Raw genomic sequence first — 23939 nt, 5'->3', positions numbered from 1 at the left:
TTTGAGACAGAGGGAGAGAGCAGGAGAAGGGCAGAGAGAGAAGGAAAGCTAGAATCCCAAGCAGACTCTGCGCTGTCAGCACAGAGCCCAACACAGGGCTCGAATTCACAAACTGTGAGATCATGACCTGAGCCGAAATCAAGAATGTGGACGCATAACCAACTGAGACACCCAGGCGTGCTTCGATTTGCTTTCTCGAGTGAGATGGAAAAGGGTGGAGTTACAGTGATACCCAGATTTTACATGAGGGATAGATGAACATTACATTTCACAGAGAGAAAGAGGGGTTGAGAACAGGTGCCCTGGGACATGCAATGATGTGCAGGTCTTGATAATTATAAGAAAGTTAAGACATGGCTCCTGGCCTTAAGGAGTTATAATATAACTAGCGGGCTATATCAGATAGCCATGTGGATAATGTATAATTAAGAGCTGAATTATGGAGTTTGACTACAGAAGTGGGAGAGAGCAGGACAAAGGGAGAAATGACTTCACATCAGTGTTGGGACGTTTTGTAGAGGTGGGGAGACTTCAATGTAGGGAAGGTTTGGACAGGTGAGAGTCATAGAGACAAGCATATCAGAGAGGGGAGGCTCCCTCCAAAGGGAGACTGACAGGCTTCTCCTGGTATCTTCAAGAGTCTTCCCATGCCCGTACTAATGTGCTCAGAGCTGTAGCTCTCACCAGGCCAAACTTCAAATCCACCCTCTTCTCTGTATCCCCACCCACATCCACCTTAACTCAAGACCTCATCAGGGCTCATCTCTATTCCTGTGACAGCCACCAAATGGTTCTCCTGGCCTCCATTATTGTCTGCCTTGAATCCATCCTTCCCAGAAAGACCCTCCCAATATCAAATTGACCAAATACTAACTCTTCTGCTTAAAATCATTCAGTGACTCATCAGTTACCTCCACGAGGAAGCCTAGTCATGGGATGTAAGACCTTTATCAGTGTAACTTACTCTCCTGCCTTATCTCTTGCCTTTCCCCACCTTCTATCCTCCTGAGCTATCGAATTAACTTGTCTTAGTCGGGTCATGTTGCTATAACAAAATACCTTAGGCTGGGAGGCTGAAACAACAGAAATTTATTTTCTCATATTTCTGGAGACTGGAAATCCAAGATCAAGGTGCCAGCAGGATCGGTGTCTGATGAGAGTTCTCTTTGGGTTGTAGATGGTAGCCTTCTCATTATGTCTTTGCACGGCCTTTCCTTGGCATGTATGCATGGAAAAGAGTGAGTGAGCTTGTCTCCTCTTATACGGACAGTAATCCTATTGGATCTGGGCTCTACTCTTATTACTCAATCTATCCCTAATTACTTCCCAAAGGCCCTATCTCCAGATACCATGACATTGGGGGGAGGGGGAACAAAAACATTCAGTTCATAACACTTGCTATTCTCTGAACACACCATGTTTTCCCACGTAACCCAGTGCCTTTGTATAAGCTGTTCCCTCTACCTGGTGTGCCCTTCTCTGAACCCTCCCCAGCACCCTTATCTATCACCCCCTCTACCTCTTATCTTTGTTTTGGTAATTCCTTTATCACCTCGAGACTCAGTTCAGGCTCAGCTGTGTGTTCTTAGGAAGGTTCCAATGGGGGGTCTTACATGCCTCCATCAGAGATGAAATATAGCTACTAATACAGGACTGTGATTTCCTTCTGGGGGAAACTATGTCTTATCCTTATCCATCATCCTATCCCTAATGCTTAGCACAGTGCCTGGCACATATTTGTTGCATGCAGGCATGCATGAATAAATGAATGAATGAATAAATGAATGGTGAATAATAAGTAAGGTAAGGGTATGTTGTGGGAAAAAAAATGAGGCAAAGAATTTAGGCTTGATTAAATAAGTAGTGTGAAGGCCTTATATGTTCTTCAGCATAAAAGTATGATTCAAGTCGGGGGGACCTGGTTGGCTCAGTCGGTTAAGCATCCAACTCTTGGTTTCAGCTCAGGTCATGATCTTACAGTTTGTGGGTTTGAGTCTCACATCAGGCTCCGTGCTGACAGTGTGGAGCCTGCTTGGGATTCTCTGTCTCCCTCTCTCCCTTTGCCCCTCCCGCGCCTGCTATCTTTCTCAAAAAAAAAAAAAATAAACTTTAAAAATATATATATGATTCAAGTGGTTTTAGAAGGATGACTGGGAAGGTTTATTTATGAATGTTAGAGGATGGGTAAGGAAGACAGCTAGCAGAGTATTGTAATCATCCCATATTTATATAATGATATTGGACATAGGAATGGTGACAATTATATCTAACATTTATTCAACCCTATATGCCAGGCAATGTTTTGTTTTCTTTTTCAGGTTTTTAAAATTGAAGTATAGTTGTATATAGTGTTACATTAGTTTAAAGTGTACAACATAGTGATTCCACAAATTTATACATTATGCTATGCTCACTAAGAGTACAGCTGCCATCTGTCACCTTAACCACTATCAAAAACCATTGACTATATTCCCTGTGCCACGCCTTTTATCCCTGTAACTTTTTCATTCCATAACTACTGGAAGTGCCAGGTACTGTATTAAGTGTTTTCAATATATTAACTTATTCTCAAAAGAACCCCAGCCTGGGGCGCCTGGGTGGCGCAGTCGGTTAAGCGTCCGACTTCAGCCAGGTCACCATCTCGCGGTCCGTGAGTTCGAGCCCCGCGTCAGGCTCTGGGCTGATGGCTCGGAGCCTGGAGCCTGTTTCTGATTCTGTGTCTCCCTCTCTCTCTGCCCCTCCCCCGTTCATGCTCTGTCTCTCTCTGTCCCAAAAATAAATAAAAAACGTTGAAAAAAAATTTTTTTAAAAAAAGAACCCCAGCCTAAGGGATCAAAATGTGTGTGTGTGTGTGTGTGTGTGTGTGTGTGTGTATGTGTGTGTGTATTATTATTTTTATCCTATTTTACACATAAGGCAGCTGAAATACCAAGAGGTTAGGTAACTTACCCAAGGTCACAGATCTAGGAAGTGGCAGAAATTAAAGCCAAACCATGAGATATTTCAAAGGGAAAAGAAACACAGCTTCCTAAAAGGGTATAAAATAGTGGGATGTGAGAGGCAAAGTTGACTTTCAGGTTCCTGACCTAGGAAAAGAGAAAACTGAAGAAGTCAGGATGGAAAGTCAATTTGCTGAGGGATGCTGCGGTCATCTGGGATGAATTGACCTTAATGTAGTGACTGGACATCCCCATAGAGATGACCTGTGGGCAGTTATAAATATTCATAGCAATCCCACATAGATCTACTGAAAGCCTATTATAACAAACACACTTGTCTATGTCTAAGGAGTTGCAAACATGGTTTTATATGACATTTTCCAAAGTATTGGCTTTATACTATGTAGGCAAGGGGAGTCAGTGAAGGATTTAAAACAGTAGGTTGATGTGGTTTTAGTTCATTTCAGAAACCATGTGAAGGCTGGAATTAAGGAGGACATAGTGAAGTCAGGGACACAGGTTAGGAGTTGGGGGTTTATACACTTAAAAATGACTGAAATGGTAAATTTAGTATTATATATATTTTACCACAATAAAAAAGAGTTGAGAAGCTGCTTCAGGGGTCCAGGTAAGAGATGATAAAGGCATAAACTGGGGAAGGGTCAGGGGAAAACTTAATAAGGAGGATTTACTGAGTTATCCATATAATAGAATAGCCCAGTTATTTTAGCTAGAAACATAGGAGCTATTTATTATTTAGCATTTATTGACCTGGTACTACATGCCAGGCACTGTGCTAGGGCACAAAGATGAATAACAATCCCTATCCTCAAATTGCACAACACACTCAATTGTCTAGTGAGATAGATACATATACAACATTCATAATACAATATATCAGGGCAGCATTGAAGACAAGCATAGGGCATTATGGAAGCACAGAGGAGAGCAACCAATAAGTTGTGGCAAATAGTCAGGGGGAGGGGTTTTTAGAAATGGTGGCTCCTGAGTTGAGTCTTAAACAATGATGAAGATCTTGCCAGGTAAAGGACAGTTGCAGGGAGGAAGGCATTCTGAGTACGAAAGAGCATATAAGTTGTTAAAATATTTGCTGGGAGGCACAGAGGGGCAAAGGAAGGGTCTGGGAGGCCCTGGCCCTCAAGGGACTCTTGCTATACCAGCACACCCACTCCTACCAAGACAGGACCCATTCCCCTTGCCTGTAGATGGTTCGAGCCCCGCGTCAGGCTCTGTGCTGACAGCTCAGAGCATGGACCCTGCTTTGGATTCTGTGTCTCCCTCTCTCTCTGCTCCCCTTGCCAGAAGCCCTACATACCCCAGGTGGGGAGAGCAGCCCTATCAGGCAGTGTAGACAGCCTGATACCTTTAGAAGCATTGGGAAAAAAGTGTCTGGGTCCCCCTCCAGAAGGGAAAGCAGTGGAGAGGCCTTTCAGAAGATTTTGAGGACAGTGTAGACCTCAGGAATGGTGTAGTTAATACCAAGAGAAGATTGAGTAAGAGTGGGGAAATGGAAGATTCCCAGGGCTAACTTTAGAGTTTTATTAATGAGTGCCCTTGGGACACATCTTAGATATTCCCAGAACAAATGTAGTAGTCACTTGAGGGGAAATGAACTTCCAGGAGCATCTCTAACGGTGTCTGAAGGAAAAAAAAAAAATGCATCGCTTAGTAGATAAGAGCAGGCCTTGAAATCAAGCAAAGTTGCTTTAAAATTTACTCTACCAGTTAATAACTATCTGAACTGGGCAATTTTGTTAAGCTTTCTGAGCCTCTACCACTTTTCCTATAAAATGAGGATTATAATTGGGGCGCCTGGGTGGCTCAGTCAGTTAAGTGTCTCACTTCAGCTCAGGTCATGACCTCACAGTTCATGGGTTCGAGCCCCACATGGGGCTCTGTGCTGACAGCTCAGAGCCTGGATCCTGCTTTGGATTCTGTGTCTCCCTCTCGCTCTGCTCCTCCCTGACTCACGCTCTGTCTCTCTCTCTCAAAAGTAAAAAAACATTTTTTAAAAATGAGGATTATAATAATATCTGCTACATGATGCTGCCATTGGGACTGAATGTTAAGGACACCCCTGTCCTTCACATAGTACATAGTTGCTAACACATGGTAAGGCATTCAGTGTTGGTTACTACATCCATTACTACTAAAGTGACACCATTTTACCTTCCCCAGTCAGAAGGACGAGACGTACAGAAATGAAAATACCAGTGGTAACATTTTTCAAATTTATAGTGTAAATCAGTTATTTTTCTTAAATGCTTATTTATTCCTGAGAAAGGGAGAGAGACAGAGTGTGAGCAGGGTAAGGGGAGAGAGAGAGAGAGAGAGAGCGAGAGAGAGACAGAATCCTAAGCTGACTCCAGGATCCGAGCTGTCAGCACAGAGCCCTACACGGGGCTCGAACCCATGGACTGAGAGATCACGACCTGAGCTGAAGTCTGACGCTTAACCGACTGAGCCACCGAGGCACCCCTAAATCAGTTATTTTTTTTTGAGAGAGAGAGAGAGAGAGAGAGCACATGAGTGAGAGTCGTGGGCAGAAGGAGGGAGACAGACTCTTATGTGGGCTCCACGCTGAGCATGGAGCCTGATGCGGGGCTAGATCCCATGACCCTGGGATCATAACCTGAGCCTAAATCAAGAGTCGAATTAACAATGACTCAACCAACTGAGCCACCCAGGTCCTCCAGTTACTTTTTTAAATATTGATTTCTTAATTTAATTTAATTTAGTTTAGTTTAGTTTAATTTAATTTATATCCAATAAATATAATTTATTGTCAAGTTTGCTAAAATTCGGTGTATACAGTGTGCTTTTGGCTTTGAGGGTAGATTCCTGTGATTCCTCACTTACATACAGCATCCAGTGCTCATCCCAACAAGTGCTCTCCTCAATGTCCATCACCCATTTTCTCCTATCCCCTGCCCCGCCCACATCAACCTTCAGTTTGTTCTCTGTATTTAAGAGTCTCTTATGGTTTGCCTCCCTCTCTGTTTGAAACTATTTTTCCCCATCTCTTTCCCCATGGTCTTCTGTTAAGTTTCTCAAATTCCACATATGAGTGAAAACATATGATATCTGTCTTTCTCTGACTGACTTATTTTACTTAGCATAATACCCTCCAGTTCCACCCATGTTGTTGCAAATGGCAGGATTTCATTCTTTCTCATTGCCAAGTAGTATTCCATTATATATATAAACCACATCTTCTTTATCCATTCATCAGTTGATGGATATTTGGGCTTTTTCCCTAATTTGGCTATTGTTGAAAGTGCTGCTATAAACATTGGGGTACATGTGCCCCTATGAATCAGCATTCCTGTATCCTTTGGATAAATTCCTAGTAGTGCTATTGCTGGGTCATAGGGTAGTTCTATTTTTAATTTTTTGAGGAACCTCCACACTGTTTTCCAGAGCGGCTACACCAGTTTGCATTCCCACCAACAGTGCAAGAGGGTTCCCGTTTCTCCATGCCCTCGCCAACATCTATTGTTTCCTGAGTTGTTAATTTTAGCCACTGTGACCAGTGTCATGTGGTATCTCAATTTGGTTTCTATTTGCATTTCCCTGATGATGAGTGATGTTGAGCATCTTTTCATGTGTCTGTTGCCCATCTGAATGTCTTCTTTAGGAATGTGTCTATTCATGTCTTCTGCCCATTTCTTCACTGGATTATTTGTTTTTTGGGTGTTGAATTTGATAAGTTCTTTTTTTTTTTTTTTAATTTTTTTTTTCAACGTTTTTTATTTATTTTTGGGACAGAGAGAGACAGAGCATGAACGGGGGAGGGGCAGAGAGAGAGGGAGACACAGAATCGGAAACAGGCTCCAGGCTCCGAGCCATCAGCCCAGAGCCTGACGCGGGGCTCGAACTCACCGACCGCGAGATCGAGACCTGGCTGAAGTCGGACGCTTAACCGACTGCGCCACCCAGGCGCCCCAATAAGTTCTTTATATATTTTGGATATTGACACTTTATCTGATATGTCATTTGCAAATATCTTCTTCCATTCCGTCAGTTGCCATTTAATTTTTTTTTTTAATTTTTTAAATCTTTATTTATTATTTCTGAGAGAGACAGAGTGTGGAGCAGGGGAGGAGCAGAGAGAGAGGGAGACACAGAATCCGAAGCAGGCTCCAGGCTCTGAGCTGTCAGCACAGAGCCCAATGTGGGGCTCGAACCCACGAACAGTGAGATCATGACCTGAGCCAAAATTGGATGCTCAACCGCCTGAGCCACCTAGGCGCCCCAGTTGCCATTTAGTTTTGCTGATTATTTCCTTTGCAGTGCAGAGCTTTTTATCCTGATGAGGTCCCAATGGTTCATTTTTGCTTTTATTTCCCTTGCCTTCAGAGACGTGTTGAGTAAGAAACTGCTGTGGCTGAGTTCGAAGAGGTTGTTGCCTGTTTTCTCCTGTAGGGTTTTGATGGTTTGTTTCCTGTCTCACATTTAGCTCTTTCATCCACTTTGAGTTTATTCTGTGTATGGTGTAAGAGAGTGGTCCGGTTTCATTCTTCTGCATGTTGCTGTCAAGTTCTCCCAGCACCATTTGCTAAAAAGACTCTTTCTTTTCCATTGGATACTCTTTCCTGCTTTGTCAAACATGAGTTGGCCATACATTTGTGGGCCCAATTCTGGGTTCTCTATTCTATTCCATTGGTCTATGTGTCTGCTTTTGTGCCAATACCATACTGTCTTCATCACAGCTTTGTAGTAGAGGCTAAAATCCGGGATCATGATGCTCTGGCTTTGGTTTTCTTTTTCACCATTCCTTTGGCTATTCAGGGTCTTTTGTGGTTCCATACACATTTTAGGACTGTTTGTTCTGGCTTTGAGAAGAATGCCGGTGCAATTTTGATTGGGATTGGATTGAATGTGTAGATTGCTTTGGGTAGTATTGACATTTTAACAATATTTGTTCTTCCAATCCATGAGCATGGAATATTTTTCCAATTATTTGTGCCTTCTTCAATTTCTTTCATGATTTTCCTATAGTTTTCAGCATATAGACCATTTACATCTTCGGTTAGGATTATTCCAAGGTATTTATGATTCTTGGTGCAATTTTAAATGGGATCGATTCCTTGATTTCTCTTTCTGCTGCTTCATTATTGGTGTATAGAAATGCAGCCTGTAAAAGGGGAACATCAACACATTTCAGTGAGTTTTTCCCCTGGGAAATTGTGCCAGGTACATTGATTTTGTATCCTGCGACTTTGTTGAATTCACGTATCAGTTCTAGCAGCTTTTTGGTGGAGGCTTTCAGGTTTTCCATGTAGAGTATCATGTCATTTGCAAAAAGTGAAAGTTTGACTTCTTCTTTGCCAATCTGGATGCCTTTTATTTCATTGTATTGTCTAATTGCTGAGGCTAGGACTTCCAACACTATGTTAAACAACAGTGGTGAGAGTGGACATCCCTGTTGTGTTCCTGATCTCAGGGGGAAAGCTCTCAGTTTTTCCCCATTGAGGATGATATTAACTGTGGGCTTTTCATATATGGCTTTTATGATGTTCAGGTATGTTCCTTCTATCCCAACTTTCTTGAGGGTTTTTATTAAGAAAGGATGCTGTATTTTTTCAAATGCTTTTTCTGCATCTACTGACAGGATCATATGGTTCTTACCCTTTCTTTTACTAATGTGATGTATCACATTGATTTGCAAACAGTTATTTTTTAAAAGAGTTAGTGTTCTAGATGTTTCCTCCCATGGAGTGAAGCACACCAATGGGAGGGTGTGCTTTTAATAGCTGAATATCTATGTATGAAGCAAAAAATGGGAAAGTTACAGGTTATTGAGAAATTGCTTTCAGTTTACTGGAAATACAAAATACAATATGCCAAATATGACTGTCTCAACATTAATTTTGGAGTGAACTAATTAACAAGAATTTTCTTTTTCTGTCCTTATTTTCATAGTTTCTTTGTTTAGTAAGAGCCAAGCAGTCCAGCTAATGAAGTTAATTTATTAGACAGAGTTGATGTCCTCAGAGACTCTTGCAGGGGAAGAGCTTATGTTTCACACACAGAGTAAAGGAGCACGTGGCAGCTATTTCTAAAGCTGAAAAAGGGGAACATCAACACATTTCAGTGAGTTTTTCCCCTGGGAAATTGTGCCAGGTACACATTTTATGTTTTCATATGGTAAGGTACTAAATATCTTAAAATATAGGAACTAACTCATAACTCCAGTGCTATATGCTAACCATCTTAAATCACTCTTATCATACAAAGGATCCAAAAGTGAAATGGAGCTTTCTATTTTTGTTTTTGTAAGAAGAAAAATAAAGCCAAGGAGGGAAATGTTGCCTGCCTTAAAAAAAAAAAGTATGAATTCTAATGAATACAAATATAATTTGTAGGGAAAAACATAAATTTTTTCTATGTGAAATTAAATCTTGAAGTCATTTTAGAAAACAATACTCCAAGTTCTTTATTGAAAACTGATCCTTAAAAATTGGGGGTACAAAATTATCTGGCAATGTTAATTTCTGCCTCGTCCATTGGGGTGAATGATCTTCCAACTGTGCAGATAGGACAAGTGTAGTTAAGAGGGAAATGAATCCCAAGATATAGAGAAGAGTAGAAGAGTACTTGGTCACAATAAATATGACCATACTTTCAGACCAAGTTATATCTCAGGATACAAAAGGAATATGCAGGTACAGTCAAGGATCCAAATATATAACTACTGAGAAATCATAGAGAAATTGAGAAAAATCTTAAGACTTGAGGGGAAAAAATGCCTCTCTTTTCCAGAAGATAAGCCCAAGAAACTACCAACGAATACACTTGAGGTTTATGTATTTATTTTGAAAGAGAGAGAAGAGTGCGCATGAGAGGGACAGAGATTCCCAAGCAGACTCCACATTGCCACTCCCTATGTGGCGCTCGAACTCACAAACCATGAGATTATGCCCTGAGCCGTGATCAAGAGTGAGGTGTTTAACTGACTAAGCCACCCAGGTGCCCCCTACAACAAATAAACTATACCTAGCAAAATCCTAAAATGATTTATAGCTTTCCAATACTTAGCAAACAAAGAGGTGGTCAGGGATCAATAGAATCCAAATGGGTTCACTAAAGGGAAAGAATGGCCCAACTAGCAGTTAAAGAGTTGTCACAGGTATCAAGTACCAGGATTTTAGCAATGCAGTTTAAAAGCTTCTCAAAAAAATCCATTAGCCAAGGGCATATTTGCATGCTTAATGTAGGTGAATTCACAGGTGGTTGAATAATGTTAAATATGAGTAAGAATCCACTTAGAGCTTTTAAGGGTTTTGTATCTGGTCTAGTTCTTTCCTGTAGTGATGGCGAAAGGACACCAAGAAGGCACATAAATCTCAATTGCGTGATTAATTCATTAAATTATAAATACTTTAATAGATTTTTGCCTTTTTTTCCCAGACTGGTGAAAAACTGGGTCCAAAATAAGTAAGATGAAATTTATGAAATGTAAATAGAAAATTTTTCATATCAGTTCGAAAGGCAAATATGTAAGGTTTTTCTAAATTTATTTTTAGAATGACTCTGCGAGGTGGGTATTATATTCACAATGTTGAGGATGATAAAACTGAGGTTTGGTGAATTAGTAACTTTCCCAAGTCATATTACAACTTCTTCTACTATCTCATCTCCATTTATTCAATCTGACTTTCCTACCTCCCTCTTATAAGGAATCTTGTGATTACATTAAGCCTGCCCAGATAATCCAGGATGATCTCCTCATCTCAAAATCTTTAATTTAATCCTATCTGCAAAGTCATATATATATATGATTCAGACATGGACATATTTGGGGGCTATTATTTAGCCAACCATACTGGTGCATAGTGAGCAACGTGAGGAGTAGTTGGAGATGAGATCAGAGAGGTGACTAAGAACTAAATCACCTAGCCTTGAAGGCTACCATGAGACTCTTGGGTTTTACCATAAGTTAAATGGAGAAATATGCAGAGTAGTGACACAGTTGAACTTGTGTGTTTCAAGGACCATTCCAGTGGCTGTATTGAAAAGAGATACAAGGAGGCATGATAGATGCAAGAAGACCAGTGAGAAGGTGCTTGGAGTGGTCTAGGGGACAGAAAGTGCTTGGGGAAGGTGCTAGGGGACAGATGGTGCCAGCTCACACCAGGCAGTGGGAGTGGCCAGAAGTGGTTGGATTCTGGAGATACTTTGAAGAAATCCAACAGAATCTTCTGACAGATTCAGTGTGCTCAGAGAAAGAGTGATCCAGGGATTATTTCTTTTCAGTCTGATCAGCTCAAACAGTGGAATTGTCATCAACTCAAATGGAAACTTCTATTAGAAGGAATAGTTTTAGAGGAGTGGTTAGAATAGAACCATATATTCTGGTTTTCAGTCAATATTGTCATGACTATTGAACATCAAAGTAGAGATCTGAATGGAGAGTTGTATTTAGGAATTTGGAATTCAGGGGAAAATTCAGAGCTAGAAATATTAATATGGGAATATAGGAACTGTCAGCATATAGATAGTGTTTTCAGCCACAAGACTGGATGAGGTCTTTAAGGGGAATAAGTGTAAAATAAACAAGAAATGATCAAGGAATGAATTCTGGAGCACATCCTTGTTAGGAGGACAAGAAAAAAAGAAGGGAATTTCTAAACAAGAGCTAAGAGAAAACAACAGTGCAACTGGAGTTTCCTGGAAGACGAGTGAAAGAGTAAATATTTTAAGGATGAAGAATTATCAAATGTGACATGTGAGATGAACATCAAGTACTGGATTGACCACCCCATGTGATCTAGGTTAGTCTCACAACTCAGAGTAGTAATGGTCAAGATGGTGAGTTGATATAGATATATCACTTAGAACAATGGTTTCCAAACTTTGCTGCATTTTGGAATGAATCACCTGAGAATCTTTTAAAATAGTGATACCTAGCCCCACCCCCCAAAAAGAAAACCCCATTCTGATTAGGATTTTTTAAATAAATTTTTTAATGTTTATTTATTTTTGAGAGAGAGAGAGAGAGTGGGGGAGGGACAGAGAAAGAGGGAGATACAGAATCCAAAAGCAGGCTCTAGGCTCTGAGCTGTCAGCACAAAGCCCGATGTGGGGCTCGAACTTACAAGCTGCAGGATCATGACCTGAGCTGAAGTCGGATACTTAACCAACTGAGCCACCCAGGCACCCCTGATTTGGATTTTTTTAAAGCTCCCCAGCTGAATCTCACGTACAGCAAAGTTTAGGAGACACTAGTTTAGAACAATGCCAGCAAAAAAAAAAAAAAAGGTTTTGGGGACAAATTAAGTTGAGGAAGCTTGTGGGAAAGGACAGGGTTTGGGGGAAAGGGAGTAGAAATTACTGTACAATTGACAAATTATGGAGGCAGAATAATTGTAAATTGATTATTCATGATCCAAGGGCTGCCTTGGCAAGTATAATTACATCAGTTTTTCCTCACTTGGCACACCAAAACTTTTGGTCCTTCTACCCAAATTAAGTAGATCTTTAGCTCTGCTCAGCAACTGTTGAACAAAGGCAAAAAAAAAAAAAAAAGTCTCTATGAGAGATTAATGCTTCTGAATGGTGGGCAAAGCCAGAATGCACAGACTGAAAAAGAGCCAGTGATGAGTCACCCTCAGCCCCAGTGACAATTTGCAGTGACACTTTCCAAGCAGCTCTGAAAACAGTTCCTACCACCACTTCAGACTGCCTGAAGAATTAAGATCACAGATAGGTTTTATTTCTTCTGTAGCTGATGTAACCCTATCCAGACTATTTTTTCTCTCTTAGAAATCTTGCAGCTGTGAGTTTAATGCCAAGTTGCACGTTTCAAATAAAGATCAATAAAAAAGACCTAAGTCAGAAAACAAGAGAATTTCTGAGATTCTTTATACAGCAGCTGTTAACTTTTGTGTTGAAATTCTGGTTGGATATTTGATGCTTTCCTTTAATTCAGAAAAGCACTTAAAGCACTTAGGGAAGCACTGGATTGATTTTCAATTTGGGAATCCCATGTCTTCAGAGCAACTCAGAAATAGTTCAATAAAATTTTGTGAGTAAGTTTTCTGCTCTAGCAAGCAGGTAAATGGAGTTAGAAATGCATTCTGGAAAAACGAAAGTTTGCTTATGATGCAATAAGAAGCTCACAAAGAAGGAAATGTGGACACAATCGGGAGGGAAATCAGATGTGAGTGCCCTGACTAGGTAGGAGGGTTCCAACTTAGGGGGGGTCAAAGATTAGGAGTTGCAGCGGCAATTGTAAAAGAAAGAAAAACCTGGAAAAAGAGAGATCCCTGATCAGAGAGAAGGGGTAGATAAAAGAATAAAGAATCATTGTGAATAGGAGAAATAAGAAAGGAGAGAAACATGCAAAAAAAGAGTCCCCAGACAAGAGTGAAGAGGCATAAGAAGGCCAGTTAACTGGAAAACTTTGGGGCAGGAGAAAGGAAAAGGGAGTGTTCCTGGAACTGACAGGGACGGGTGGTTATGGCCGAAGCTGGGAGAAAGGTTCTGTCCTGATCTGAAGGAGGAAGAAGGATCAAACTCTCTTTTCTGCCATTACTGATGACTTTTCAAACTGTCATCCCTACAGCAAAAAAAAAAAAAAAAAAAAAAAAAAGCGTCGGAGTAAAACAAAAACTATCTGTAGATACAGAAATTAAAATAGTTGTGGTTAATTTATTGCTGATCATTTCCAAATGTGAAAGGTCTGATGAAAGTTCATAACAAGAACAGTGCAACTGACAAGCAAATTTGGCTGAATACATGGCATGAAAAACAAGATCAGAGAGTCCTTTCAAAACACTTCAGTGAATGAGTAAGCATATTTGCAAAGAAGTCAGTGGATGTTATATCTGATTTATAAAATTAAATGAATATACAGAGGAAATACTTTTGTGATACAATAATCCTGAGACATAATACACATAACATACCAACAATGTGCAAATAGTATGCTAAGAATATCCCAAGATTATCCAGTAAAGAGATCTAATAAGTATGGTGTAGAGTATAGACATCCATATTTTTATAAAACCTCATGGAACCGTCTGATGTACATCCTCAACTGAAAGTCACTGGCCTAGAAGATATTAGATCCAAATGAAGAAGTTTGTGGCCAATAAGCATTTTAAATAATAACTGAAATTTATGACTAATAACAGTTTAGTATTTAGTTTGATGCCTAATATCATAAGGCAAAATAGCACCAAGTAGAATCATGTCGTGGACAGCAAGAGCATTGACAAATCCCTAGGAACTTCATATACAGGTTGAAATTTCTGAAATATTTATATTAATAATATTTCACTTATAAAAATTTTACCTAGGGGAAGGATAAACGTCTCTTTTCAATTGACAGCTCTTCTCAATAGGAACATGGATTTTTTTTAAGCCTAATTATTTCTAGTACTTTCCAAGATGAAGGAATAAATCTTTGTGATTTTGCAGGGACCCTCTGGGAAATCACAAATATAGTTCTAGGTACAAAAACTATCCTGTAAATTTTATGTTATTTTTCTTCCTATACTGAGAGCTTGATTTGGGGAAGGCAAAAATAAATATTTTTGGAGGAGATTTAGACTTAAGATAAGACCATGGGTGCCTATAAAATAAAACTTGCTACCTATTTAATTGAAGAGACAAAAGAATTTTAAAATACACATAGAAGGTAGCATAATTGTAAAAATGTTAGCTTTTTCAGAAGTGAAGCTTCTTTGTTCTTCTCTTTTTTTAACTGTTTTTTTAAAAAGTAATACAGGATGTAATAAAGACAACATAAAGCACAGAAAGTTACTGATAAGACAATCTTTGTTATGTAGGCAAATAACACAGAAAGATTAACCCTTCATATTATAATGAAAGCAATAAACAGTAAATCAAGGAAGCAATCCCATCAACACTGAGCAAACTTTGCCAAGCTATTAAAACATTCCATAGCTTTTCAGACTCGGGTATTATAAACCAAGGCAAATAAAATTTACATTCCAAGCTTTGGCCTTTCATTGTGCCCTCAAGTATTCTGGAACATACTGGGCCTTTAGGATAAATATTGTAAGACCGTAAGAACTAATTTCATAAGAAACAACATACAAGACTTTCATCATTACTACCTTCAAATGAACCAATAAAAGAGCATTTTAAAAGATCTCAGTTTCCAATACATTTAAAAATCAGTAGACATAACCCACATAAACACTCTTTGGAGTCCTTGATAAGGTATAAGGGTATAAATGGGTCTGAAGAACAAAAACAGGAAAAAAAAAGGGGGGGGGGGACAGAGAAGTACTGTGTTAGGAAAAATACTATTATTTTCCTTGGAAATAGAAGTTCATATGTAGTCATATTTTCTGTCACTATTGCTCCTAGTAGTCTCAAGCAACAATATTAATGATAAGTTTTAACCAAAGTAACTAAAGTCTATTTCACAGAGAAAATTTGGGTATGGATAATGGACACCAGTCTGTCACATTTTAGCATTTTAGCCCACAAGCAGAACTCATAAGTACATGTAACACAGCTTTCTATAGACACATACTTCCTACAGCCTAATATGCCTTCTGAAAGTCGCAAAACTTTACTAAAGATCTAGCATATCTGTAGCATATTAAAAGCAAAAGCATATAAACAAAAGTATGCTTAGTCATCAATGTTCCTGTGTTCTTACTTAAAAATGATTTAGCTATCCAGGATTAGCTCACTTCAGTCTAAAGTTTCAAGTTCCCTAAAGATCTTTTTTTTTTAATTGAGGTATAATTTACATACCATAAAATTCCCCATGTTAACACGTACATTTCAGTGGCTTTTCGTATATTCACAAGATTGTGCAACCATCACCATGACCCAATTCCAGAATATTTTCATCACTCTCAAAAGAAAACCCCATACCCATTAGCAGTAACTTCCCATTTTCCCCTTTCCCCCACTCTTGACAACTGCTAATATACTACCTGTATGTCTATTTGCTTTTACCTACTCTGTACATTTCATATAAATGGAGTCCTACAACATGTGGCCTTTTGTTTTTGGCAGTATGTATCAAAATTTTCTCCCTTTTTATGATCAAATAATATTCCATTGTATGAATATACCACAATATGTTTATGTCTCCATCAGTTGGTGAGTATATGGGTTGTTCCTACTTCGGGGCTATTATGAATAATGCCTCTATAAACATCTGTGTACAAGTTTTGATATGAACATACGGTTGAATTTTCTTAAGTGGAACCTAGCGGCTGAAATTTCTGGCTCATATGGTAACTCTACATTTAATTTTTGAAGAACTACAAAACAGTTTCCAGAGCAGCTGAATTATTTTGTATTCATGCAAGCAATGTCTGAGGGTTCCTATTTTTCTACATTCTCACCAACACTCATTATTGTCTTTGATTACAGCCATCTCAGTGTGTGTGAAGTGGTATTTCATTGTGGTTTTTAATTTCAATTCCCTAGTGACTAATGAGGTTGAGCATCTTTTTCATGTACTTCCTGGTCATTTGTATATATTCCTTAAAGAAATGTTTATTCAGATCCTTTGCCCATTTTTCTTTTTTTATTTTTTATTTTTTATTTTTTAATATATGAAATTTACTGTCAAATTGGTTTCCATACAACACCCAGTGCTCATCCCAAAAGGTGCCCTCCTCAATACCCATCACCCACCCTGCCCTCCCTCCCACCCCCCATCAACCCTCAGTTTGTTCTCAGTTTTTAACAGTCTCTTATGCTTTGGCTCTCTCCCACTCTAACCTCTTCCTTTGCCCATTTTTCAAGTTGTTATTTGTCTTTTTATTATTAAGTTCCCTAAAGATCTTAGAAATTATCGTCAAGCTGGCATACTTGAAAACATGATTCCTATTGAAATAGTTTCAATTTAGTGTTTTGAATATTAATGAATTTTACATACACAGATTCACATTTTTATACACAATCAGTATACCTTTATAAGTTTAGATAAAGCATGCCCAAATAGAATTTTAAAAATGCACTTTTATATTATATTCAACATTGGTAAATATTGCTGTTATCATACCAAAATTACTCAGTCCTATTTGCCAAAGTTTTACCTTAATTATGTGAACATGGATTCTTAAAATGTTTCTGAGTTTCTGCAAGAGTGCTTTTTAAAAAAAAAGCTGTAGCACACTAAAAGTATTATTAGCTCAAATACCATATTTTCTTGGAATTTTAGAGATATTCAAAGTATACATTTATCTCTAAGCTAATTGGAATAGAGCTCCTTTATTTTTCTATTTACTCTTTCTGTCCTTCAGCACCAGGGAAACATTCTTCTCCCTCTGCCTGAGTGTCCAGTGGTCTGACCACAAAGCATTACTGCCTGCCTGACTTCCCTCATTCCTCCCGGCTTTTCTTTCTCAGGCCAGATTCCATGACCTACTCTCTTGATCTTTGTTACATCTGAAATTTCCCCTCTACCTCATCTTTTTTGTAAAAGTCTTGTTTATATTTGAGTCTTTTCTGTCATTACTTTTCCATTCTTATTTGTTTTTGTCTTTTGTTCAACTGTTGCCCTAGGCAAATGGATAAAAGAGTAGCTCTTCAATCATTTGCTTTACTGTTGCTTTAGACTTTTATCCTTTTTTCAAGTTTATTTATTTTGAGAGAGTGTGTGTGCATGCATGTGCAAGCGGGGTAGGGACAGAAAAAGGGAGGGGAGAGAGAGAGAGAGAGAGAGAGAGAGAGAGAGAGAGAGAGGAAGAATACCCAGCAGACTCCATGGTGTTAGCACAGAGCCCGACATGGGGCTCCATGTGGAACTTGATCTCACGAACCATGAGATCATAACCTGAGCTGAAACCAAGAGTCAGACTCTTAACAGACTGAGCTACCCTGGTGCCCTGCTTTAGACTTTATTCTAATCAAACTTTCTTAATCTCTATTTTATGCTCCATCCATCTCAAATTTCTTAATTTTCATTAAAGCACTTAATGTTACAAACAGTATAACACAAACATCCTTTCTCTGTCATTTGAAGTAGTAATCTTTAAAGTATTTTTATCTACTATGTTTTCCCTACCGTCTCTCTTCATAAGAACCTTGGAGACAGGTCTCAGGAAGGAAGGGGAGCCAGGAGGGAGAAGAGGAGGGAAGGAGGGAGAGAAAGAAAAGGCAAAGAGAGGGAGAAGATGGGAAGTCTCTTTGGCTGCTTGGACTCAGCAGACAGAACTTGTTCCCACCTTCCTGCATTAGAATACTTTGGCTTTGCTCCATAAATTCTATAAAACATCTTTGTAACATAATTACAAGTGCTTAAAAATATAATAATAGGTTTGTGCATCAATAACACTTGCTTCAAATTGCTCTTTCATCCTAGTGAGCAAGACTCTTTTTGTGAGAGAGCTAGCCAAGGATAAGGGTGCATTCTGGGGTTCTAGACAAGGGCTCCCCTTAACAGTTGAAAGGTCCCAGGAGGTCTAAGCTGAAAGGTAAGCCAACAACTTGGTTGTTAATGGATGTCAACTATGGATCCAGCAGAACTCCAGGCACTGTGGAACATGAAGATGTACACAATAGAGTGCCTCCCCTCAAGCAGTTTATAATAAATGGTAATACTGAATTAAGTGTCTATATACACCAGAACATAAGGGTGTACATGAATGACTATATCAGTGCTTAGAAGGTGAGCACTGTGGACAGAAATCGTCTTGGAACAGTTTCAATAAATGAGACTGGCTTGAACTGTACCTAGAAGGAATGGAAGGATTTGGCTGGATAGAAGACATGAAGGCTGGAGAGAGATGGCTATTATTATCAAATAAATGTAAGCCAACCCAGAGGAAGGAAAAGATACAGAGTATTCAGAAAATATTGAAGAAGATAAAAATGAAAATGTTTTCAAGGGCCTTGAAGGCCAAACTTAGGACCCTGAATGCTGCTCTTTATCCTGTCTTGACTGGAGAAAGGACTGTAAATTCTGAACAGGACTTCTTTGCCTATGCTATTCCCTCTACCAGCAATGGTCTCGTCTTCACCCTCACTCCCACCACCACCCTTTTCTTGCTATGGCCGGCTCTTCATATTTGCTTTGAAGGCCCACTTCCTCAGAACACCCTGCATATGTAATCTACTCCCCCTTAACTTTCTGTCACAGAATCTGTGATTTGTTTGCATATAATTAATTCAACCACCAAGTGTAACTCTGTATTTATTTATCTACCTAGCTCTTCCACCAGCACCAACTTTCACAACCTCAAGGACCACATCCTTTGTATTTGTTTATGATGTTTCCTTGATAATAATGGCCACCTCTCTCCAGCTTTCCTATCTCAATACAGCCAAACCCTTCCTCCCCTTCCAGACCCACATCAAGTCAGTCTCATCCACAAAACTATTCCAGCCATTTCTGTCCACAGCACATCAAGAAGAGAGAGGGCCAACACCCCTGTGAATGTCAACTTTGTAAGCAGTTAAAAAATAGGAGAGGGACTCTAAGAAAGAGAGGAATAGAGGAGACAATGTCCCCAGTCACAAAAAAGAAGAGTTTCAAATGGGGCAGGGGCGTGGTGGTGGTGGTGGTGATAAATAGCCTTAGAAACCTACAAATGCAGAATGACAACAAAGGGTTTCCCACTTAGAAATAACCATGGATCTTTAAGAGAAAGTTTCATAAGTGTTCAGGATGGAAAGCATACTAATAAGCATAATAATAATAAGCATCATAAGTAGGGATGGAAAGCATATTGTCAGAATTCAAGAGTGTGCTTTTGAGAAGTCTGGAAATAGAAGAAAGGTAGGTTGCATTTAAAGATAGGAGAAATATGGATAGTTGACAAGAGAAAGATTAAAGATGTAGAGGCAAGAAGGGATGGCTGATGGTGTTGAATAAGAGAGTTGGGTGGGAGTCATTAGTGATGCATTGTTAAAGGAAGCTTCACAACATTCTTCACAGAATTGCCAAGACTGCATACGGCAGTAACTTAACATCACATGTGCCAATTCCTCATGTGTTGGAACAATAGCAAAAGGCCATAAAAGATGCCTGACAAGCAACAGGTCTGTGTTAATAAGACATTGAGGAATGAGCACAAAACCAACTGAGGTAATTGGGGGGTTGCCTAACCATACCCATTTAACTTCTCCTCCATTTATCTTTACCAAAATAAATTTTCAGGGCTTTCATTCATATATTTAAGAAAATGTTTTCCAAAATCTTTCCCTACAACATCATAGAATTCAGATTGAAAAAGGGCATTAACGTTATGTAATCAGCAATGGGCAGGAGATGTGAATAGACAATTCTCCAAAGAAGACACAGATGGCCAACAGGCACATGAACAGGCACATGAAAAGATGCTCAATATCATTAACCATCAGGAAAATGCAAAATAAAGCCACAATAAGATATTACCTTATACCTGTCAGAATGGCTATCATCAGAAAAACAAGAAATAACAAGTGTTGGCCAGATTGTGGAGAGAAGGGACCCTCTTACTGTTGGTGGGAATGTAAATAGGCACAGTCACTATGGAAAACAGTATGGGGGTTCTTCAAAAAGCTAAAAATAGAATTACTCTATGATCTAGTAATTGCACAAATGGGTATATACCTAAAAAATACAAAAACACTAATTCAAAGGGATACATGCACCCCTATGTTTATTGCAGCATTATTTTTAATAACCAAACCATGGAAGCAGCCCAAGTGTCCACTGATACATGAATGGATAAAGAAGATGTGGTATATATACAAAATGGAATATTACTCAGTCATAAAAAGGAATTAAATCTTAACATTTGCAACAACACGGATGGAGCCAGAGAATATGGTGCTAAGTGAAATAAGTCAGTCAGAGAAAGACAAATACCATATGATTTCACTTGTATGTGGAATTTTAGAAACAAAACAAACAAGTAACGGGGGGCGGGGGGGGGGGGGGGAGAAAGACACACCGAGAAATAGACTCTTAACTGTAGAGAACAAACTAATGGTTACCAGAGCAGAGGTGGGTAGGAGGATGTTTGAAACAGGTGATGGGGATTAAAGAGTACACTTATCATGATGAGCACTATGTATAGAATTATTGAATCACTGTATTATGCCCCTAATATACCATTAATAGAACACTGTATGTTAACTAACTAGAATTTAAATTAAAAACTTAATAAAGAAAAAAAAGAAAATGAAAACACTAACTTGAAAAGATATATGCACTCCCATGTTCAATGCAACATTAATTACAACAGTCAAGACACAGAAAAAACCAAAGTGTCTGTCAATAGATGAATGGATAAAGAAGATGTGGTATATACATACATATATATATACAACAGTAATAACCATAAAAAAAGAATGAAATCTCGCCATTTATGACAACATGGATGAACCTAAAGGGTATTATGCTTAGTGAAATAAGTCAGACCAAGAAAGACAAATACTGTATGATTTCACTTATGTGTGGAATTTAAACAACAAAACAAAACCAGACTCAGATAAACAAAACAGAATGATGGTTTCCAGAGGAGAGGAAGATTTGGAGGTGGAGGGAGGGGGGTGAATAGGTGAAGGGGACCAAGAGGTATAAACTTCTAGTTATAAAATAAATAAGCCACAGCAATAATAATGTACAGCATAGGGGATATAGTCAATGTCGTATTAGGTTTCTGTGGTGACAGATGGTAACTGGACTAATTGTGGTCACTATTTCATAATATATATAGATGTTGAATCACTATGTTATACATATGAAACTAAAATAATATTGTGTGCTAACTACACTTCAATAAAAAAAACTTACTAATCATGGACAACAATGCACCCAAATCAAGAATGACATTTTCTTTTCCAACTGTAGTTTCCTTTTGCTTCTCTGTAGGGTAGTATTTCTTTTTAAAACATTTCACTCTTCCACTAAAATATGACAAAGGCATAGTCAATAAATAGAAATTCTCATCTTTCCATGTCCAAATCTCTAACTGGTTTAATAATTCACTCCCTCTCAGTGCCTAAAAAATGGGACTTTTATCTTTGAATCTATCTGTAAAGCCATTCTCTTCCCCTCCCACTTGCTAAATGGACTCCATTTATCACTCATTTTATGGGAGCTTATCTAATCCAGGAGAAGTTTGATCAGATAACCTGGTCCTTAGAAAACCAGAGGAAGATTGCTAGGAATGACTTCTATTGTTTGAGAATTTCTCTTTGATCTGAAATTTTTAGGAAGGCCACAGGATGTCTCCAGGGTCTCTTGCATTTTTGATGGTCCAGGAAATGATTACCCTGGTCTCAGAGTCTGCAGAGTCTTTGCTGAACGTGCTCACTGGATTGAATCCTTCAGAATGATTTGAGGATGAGCTTAATCCCCAGTCAGAGACCGAACATTCCTAGTTTAATGTTGTGATATAATATGACAGATTTATACATTGTTCTGACATAATGAAATGCAAAGGAATGAAGTGTTTTATTTACAAAATAACCTCTTATTTCCACAGTTCATTCATAGTTACACAGGCTTTCTTGACCTTGTCACAATGGCCCCAGGAAGCATCACCATGAACCTTGCAGAACAGCCTGACCACTTTACAAAGACCAGAGCATTGGGCCAGAAAGTCACGAGGGAAGGAAACAACAACATAAACAAACAAGAAACAAAACCAGGAGACCTGGGACCATGCACTCCTCAAGAGCCTCCATCCTTTCCTCTGTGTGGATACAGAAGTCACAGAGTAAATGTTGAATGAATCCCTTCTCAGGTTCATCATTCACTCAACAAACATTGCTGATCATTGCTTCAGCAAACATTGTGTTCTCTCTAGGAGATAGAAGGAAGTGCGTACAAAGATGAAAGGGGTACCGTTCTACACTCAAGGAGAAGGCAGCCTCGAGAGAGAACGAGGCAAATACTTCAATTCAATGTACTATACCCTACAGTAGAAAACATACAGGTATTAGGGGGTCACAGAGAAGAGATTAAACTAATCCTGGGGTAGTTAAGAAAGCCTTAGAGAATCATTTTAACTGAAAATCATTTCAGCTGTGTTATAAACCAAACTCCTGTGAGTTTGGTTCAACTCCCCATGTAGAGACCATGGGGAAAGATTGGGTACGTTCTCTTCTAAACAGTGTTCTGGCTATAATATTAGAGGGTACAGAATCCTTGGCTATGACTCTTCAGGAAATTTGGAAAGTGTTTGAGTGAGTGTGTAGAGAGACACTGATTCCCACTCTCTTCCAGAGTAGTACAGGGCCTTGGCATGGGGAATAACAGGAGTCACTCTAGATAACGCCGTTCTTATTTACTAGAGCAAAGTACATGCCCCCAGATGGGTTTTCTGGTATATCTGGGTAGGAGCAAGTGGATAAAAAAAAGAAATGCCTTTTTCATCATCAAAGGTTTTTATTCCCACCTAGTTTTGAGAGAGAGGAGAAAAAGCAGACCTCATTCTCAAGTACAGCTCTGCTCAAAATGTGGTGGAAACATCAGCAGCATGAGCATCACCTGAAAGCTTGTTAGAAATGCAGAATCTCAGGCCCCAGGCCCAAACTACTGCATCAGAGGCTGCAGTTTAACAATCCACAGGTGATTTGATTTCTATGCCTGTTAAAGTTTGAGAAGCTCCGCTCTAGACCAACGTGGTGGTTGAACACTGCAATCACCTGAGGAGGCTTTTAAATTACTGATCCCACCCCCCAGGAGTTCTGATTTAAATGGTCTGGCTTCCTAAATGATTCCAAATGTGAGAGAAGGTAGTAAAGCACGTGGAAGCCTCCTGTTCCCTATAAGAACCTCTGAAATCGCGGCGGGTCTGGGCGCTGCTGACAGGGAGTGGGTAGGAAGAGCTTCCGGAAGCCCAGCGAAGCGGCTGCCTCTTCATACAGGTAGGAGCCGGGACCAGGCTGTCTGTTCAGGTGCAGGGGCTGGGCTTACCCTTGGGCACGAACTCGTTAGGGCTCTTCACCAGGCATTTCAGTATGTGGAATCCATGTAGAAATTTGTTATGGTAGATCAAAACCTTAAGCCTGGAATGTTCTACGTATGCCTACGTG

At 39.2% G+C, this 23939-nt stretch overlaps 1 protein-coding gene across 1 annotated transcript in view; it reads left to right on the top strand.

Annotated features, from left to right (window-relative positions):
* Nucleotides 1–23939, top strand: part of CPA6 (carboxypeptidase A6) — a 541179-nt gene that overhangs the window by 189973 nt on the left and 327267 nt on the right. The window lies entirely within an intron of this gene.

This window comes from Neofelis nebulosa, chromosome 14 (genome assembly GCF_028018385.1).
Source record: "Neofelis nebulosa isolate mNeoNeb1 chromosome 14, mNeoNeb1.pri, whole genome shotgun sequence".
NCBI classification, from domain to species: Eukaryota; Metazoa; Chordata; class Mammalia; order Carnivora; family Felidae; genus Neofelis; species Neofelis nebulosa.
This window is presented reverse-complemented; position numbering and strand designations above follow the sequence as displayed.